Genomic DNA, 6,136 nt, shown 5'->3' with positions numbered 1-6,136 from the left:
ATCATTATTCTGGTATTATTGTTATTATTGTTATCATTATCAGTATTATTACTATTATTATTGCTACATTATTATTATCATCGTTATCATTATCATTGTTATCATCATAATTATCATTATTATCATCATAATTATCATTGTTATCATCATAATTATGATTATCATAACTGTTGTTATTATTATTGTTATTGCCATTGTCTTTACTATAACAAGTAATACTATAACTATTATTCGCATCAATAATCGTATTAATAAATATGTCTGTATGTTTCTATGAAATACAATATTCTTAATTGCGGTATGAATATCCATATGCACACTAAAGATAAGAAATAGCACTTACCTTAAGCACCACTCCCTGTTTGTACATTTCACCTTTCTCTCTCTCTCTCTTCTCTTTTTCTCTCTCTATCCCTCTCTTTCTATCTATCTATTTGTGTGTGTGCGTTTCTCTCTCTCTCTCTTTCTATATATCTATCTATCTGTGTGTGTGCGTTTCTCTCTCTTGCTCTCTCTCTCTCTCTCCTCGTCCACTTCACAATGACACATGTTTCTTCTCTTCTTGAATTTCCTTATATTTACGGTACCTCCGTCAGCCAGGGGCGCTCTAATTAACATAACACGGAATTCTCGGCCATATTCCCCTCTGGCGTAGGGTCGGTCCGAGGGCCCAAGGAGCTTCAGTTAAATAAACACAAGAGCGCAGTCGCCTTATTTACAACTTCCGCCACCTAGAGGGCCGGGGCGTATTTACTGGCAATCGGCAAGGCTTTTAGGGAAACCCATTAATGACTCTGGCGGATTTGTAAGGTCACACTGCTGTTTATTCTCCTCGGCCGAACGCTTCTGTTACCCGAGGTCGCTTCTCCTTTTCGCAAACATCCCCGCAGCGGCGCCTTCTGTCACTCCATCATGGACTTCTAGCAGCTCGTTGGGATAAGGGCGCCATTAAAGTTTCTCCTTAATGCGACCCGACTTTAGGTATCATTAATATGGTAGGAGGACTTTGTTTACGGCGTGGCTTTGTCTTATTCGGCGATGCCTATAATGAGGATAATGCTGGTGGGTCAATTTTACTTAAGTAATGGAGGAGACAGGTGAATTATCAATTGCTATAAAAAGTGCAAATATGTTGTTTCTCTGTTTAGCGCATCCAAATTTCTGCCAATTTTCATCTTTCTTCATCGTTTTGTTATATTTTTTTCTAACACAGTCTGCCATCTAGAAGAGAATTTATGCACTGAAGGAGAAGATTAGTAAACGAATTTGCATTGGGAATCGGCTCCTACTAATATTAAAGACACTGGCACCGACAGAGTAAAGGGAGGAGCTTCAGACACGCACACGAGAGCCGGTCGTGTCATTAAGAGATGCTCTGTACGTAAACACGAGGATTACTATCATTTGGCGAGCGAAAACAAGTGTAAACTCAAAGGTAATTAATCGGCCGAAGGTGATTTTGACATGTAACATAATCTTATATCATTATGAGATGAAACACCGACATCAATTTTAGGCCCATTAATATTAGCAATAATAGTAATGATAATGATAATTATACTAATAGAATGCAATTAAGAGCTCCACAAACAAATAACCTTTGGTTTATGTGAAGCTCGACAAAGACACGACTTCAAAATAACCCATCTTCCGAGCGAAATAATTAGGCCGTGGAAAAATAAAACAATAAATCTGGCGAGCGAACACTCAACCCCCAAATCTGGTTAGTGAATAATGATGATTTAAGAGACTCCGGTGAGGGAGGTAAATTATCATTATGAGATTACTCGGAAGAATGAAGGTGGATGGAGGAAAGGGGGAAGGAGGGAGGAATCGAGACGTTAACAAGATGGAGAAGGCTTTTTAGGGCCGGGATATTCGTTGGCGGAGGCTGTGTGGGGCGGCCGGAGGTGAGTCCTGGGTGTTATGAAGACTCTCTGGGCGCTGCTGAGAGCCTCTTAGCCACGGGGGAAAGGGGCAAGAACGGCTGATTCATGGGCTGCAGGTGAAGGCAATTTTGCGTTCAAGGGATTTTTGTCTGTTTCTAAAGGGCATTTCCTTGAGGATAAAGGCTGGAATACTTTGTGTTTTTTTCATGAATGTATGGACGCTCTACGCGGCAAAAACAAAGAGTTAGAGAATGCATTGTTTTATTTACATATTTGTTTGAACTGACAAAATGAATTACAATATATGAGTGATACATGTATGTTTTGTATCAATATGTTTGTGTTATGCTGATCCTGCAAACGACCGAAGTCTCTAGGCAAACCAACCGGACGCAAGTGAAAGCAAGGTCATCCAGACATATCAATTACGAGTATAGACGGATAATCTGAAAAAGTTTCTTGAATCAAGTATCAAGACAATTATCCTTCAGACGAACATCCAAGGTGTTCTTTCACTTAACTTCGCCAAAGCAGACGAACCACAAGACACAGGCAAAGGCCGCGTAATGGCGGGCGCTACCGAGAGAAGGCGTCGACAATGGGTTACCCTAAGTGGCTCCATCCATTATACATCCATTACCCTACTTTACCTCCCGAAGGGTAATGTGGGAAGGCAAGGGTATGTCGAACACCCGCCGCGGAGGGGGAGAAAAACACCCACACATGACCTTCCCTTCAAGTTCGCGCACGTGTAGTCGGCAGAGGTGTCGCATGACTCCCGCCCCGCGATTGGTTCCCTTTGTTGGCGCCAGGGGGGGGGGCAGGGCGAAGGGCGCGCGCAGAGGCCGGTGAAAATTACATTCCTTTCGCTCTATGGCTCGGCTCACGGAACCATTTCCTACCGAAGAAAAAAATAAGACGAAGGTTGAGGCATCATTCAAGATTAGAATCTTGCGCCACCTCGAAGCACCCGGAAAAACAGACAGAGACAAAACTGTCGAAACGAAATTATGTTAGCGAACTTTTACTTCTAGCGTGAAGACCCCACACGCTTATCGCTCCTCCCATCGCCCGGGAACACTCACGCTCGGGGCATCCCTGGCGCTCGCATTCCCAGGGAGAGGGACGCATTGTTCCTCGACCTGCATTAAAAAAGGACTCCGAAATAGCGAGGCAATTCCGGACCTCCCTGAAACGCGGCATCAGTCACAACGAGCGGAAAGCTTTAATGGGAGATAGCACGCTGAGAACGGTTTAATTTCCTCTGCCATAGCCATTACATTACTGCGCGTAGCTCGAAAGCTTTCTCGCTTACCTACCGTGGCCCCTCCCAGCCAAATGAAATGAACGCGACGATCAAAATTGTTGAATCGGAAGTCAAAACCATACGTCGTAGCATCGTCGTTCGAGATAACAGGAGTTGTGGATCCTCCTGACTGGCACACATAGACGGTTGTATCTCACTCAGGTATCAGCAAAGGCGATCACACACCACAACACGGCCTTCACTCTTCGTCTCCTCCGTCACGACCTTAAGTTTATTGTTGTTACCTCTGCACTGAGGCCAGTCACCTCCGTTAGGCTTCTCTCTTTATTTGCTCAGTTCTTCATTTGTTTTTTCCTCTTCTCTTGTACTCAACACTAGGAAAAATAATAACCGACGCAGATACTCTTGTCTCTCGAAGGCGCAGGTGGCTCCAGCGTCTTAGAACTGCACGAAGGATCAGCGGACTCCTTATATGGGGTGTGGAGGTATACTTGCTAAGGGGTGTGTTCCGCACTGCTTTGTCAGCGGTCAGTAATAAGGGCAAGGATCGTGCAGAGTGTAGCAGATAGAGAGCCTCCACGACCGAGTGAAAGGGTAGCGCGCATCTGGATTGGTCAGGCCCTTGGGAAGTGAATATGTGAAATGATATAGAAGGAAATTTTAACGTTGCAAGATTACTGACGTGGAAAGAAGTGGGTGCGATGATCATAAATTAAAAGATTAATTAAGATAGCTCACTCTAGCAGTATAATAGCACTGAGATAGGCGAAAAGGATTACAAAGTAAATTAGAAGATTAACAAGGAAAAACACAGCAGCATATAGCAAAGGCATATTAGGAAACTCACATAGAAAATTATCATTACCTGATTAATTCGTTCGAAATGTGGAGGTATCTAAAGCACGCAGACAAGTACGGGGTAAGACATGGTGTGAGAATTCCATATTCCCCCGAAATTTTGACAGGATTAACTGCTTCATTACAAAAATGTAGTTTTATGAAAATTGCTTTCCATATTGACCGATACACTCCATCTCTTTTTGAGATATTGCGTCAGTTATGTCTTCATGGGGAATAATAACTGATAATTACTTCCCATACATCTCTTGGCCCTCTTCCCTCAAGATCATTTTTCACTCGAGTCTGTCAGGGGCAGGATGGCGTCCCCTCAGCGCCTCCCTGATGGCGGGCGGTCATGCGTCCAGCCCTCGCTCCTCCGGCCCCGCGCGCCTGTCTCCCGCTCTCTCTCTCTCTCTCTCTCGCTCTCTCTCGCTCTCGCTCTCTCTCTCTCTCTCTCTCTCTCTCTCTCTCTCTCTCTCTCTCTCTTTCTCTCTCTCTCTCTCTGTGCATGTGTGTGCATGTATGTTTGTGCTTCTGTGTGCGTGCGTGTGTGTGTTTCTCTTTGCTTTCTTACTCCTTTTCCTTCGCTTTCTGTTTGCGCATCTCCTTGTTCTCTTAAGGTCTGTTTGTTTGTACAGTGCCTCTGTTCCTTTATTTCTTCATTTCTCTTTACACCCATATAAACACACACGCGTACATGGGTGTGTGCCTCCGTCTATATGTGTTTATGCATTAAATATATTATTTACTTTCTGACCAGTTGATAATGAAATGTTATTGCAATATGATCACATGACATTAAAGTCACTTTGCTTACCCTTGATATATTACATTGAACACATAAAATCATTTATGTGTGTGATGAAAGAGAATAAAATGTGATATTTGATATACCAGTCTTTAGTTTTGCGATGCGCCTTGCAACGTGCCGCATGATGCAACTACTCAAGCACGCCATTTTTGACCCCCCTTTTGGTTGTCGCCTCTACTATGGTACGCTATTAGCTATTACCACTTACGTATTGCAAAAGGTAAGTGATTAATGGAGACAAAGTGTCGGGGCTGGTCCTTTACCGGATGACGTGTTGCTGCCCATAGCCCCTCCTTCTCAATGCCGTTATATATATATATATATATATATATATATATATATATATATATATATATATATATATATATATATATATATATATATATATATATATATATATATATATATATATATATATATATATATATATATATATATATATATAAATTCGATTGAGAAGTGAATGCGTTAAGATGCTTAGAAAAATAAATAAAGGTTTGAACATACGCACGGTTAAGCAAGAAAATCGGGATGATTGCCCCTAACATATGACCACGAGACACATGCAAAAAATAATGAGCGAGCCATCTTATCTTCCGCTTAAGACATACAGCACACACGCATATCTCCTAAGACAAACACACACCTCTCTCCGTGCACTATTAATAAACACGCCAACAGGTTATATATACACATCAGCATGTGCCGATAGACAAAGGCAGGTCTTGGCCATCGTGAGGTCTGACCTGTCATGGGAGAAGGATCGTGACCTGAGCTTGACCTCCGTCGATATATCATCCCAGGTAAACTCTTGCTTCACGGGCGATCAAATAGCAGGTCGGGAGACAGACTCTTGCACGCTCTTTGGGGAGGGGAGGGGGGGGGGTTCAAACCCTTGGGCTTTCTCTGTTCATATTATGATGACAGTGGTGATTGCAATGATAATTATTGTAATTACAGTAATGATAATGATGATTATGATAATAGTGATGATTATAATAGTGGTGATGATTATAATAATTATGATTATAATAATTGTGATGATTATAATAATTGTGATGATTATAATAATAGTGATGATTATAATAATAGCTATGATTATAATAACAATGGTGATGACAATGATAAAAATGCTGATTAGAATAACAATAGTGATGACAATAGCAATAATAAGGATAAGTATAATGATTGTTATAATCATAAAAGAACAACTGCAATAATAAGGTTGATAATTATGATGATGCTGATGATAATAATTATCATTACTCCTATAATTATTATTATTGTTATTACTATTATCATAGCACCAATTATGATAATGAAAAAAAG

This window comes from Penaeus vannamei, chromosome 8 (assembly GCF_042767895.1).
Source record: "Penaeus vannamei isolate JL-2024 chromosome 8, ASM4276789v1, whole genome shotgun sequence".
Classification (NCBI taxonomy): Eukaryota; Metazoa; Arthropoda; class Malacostraca; order Decapoda; family Penaeidae; genus Penaeus; species Penaeus vannamei.
Note: the sequence above shows the minus strand (reverse complement) of the source record.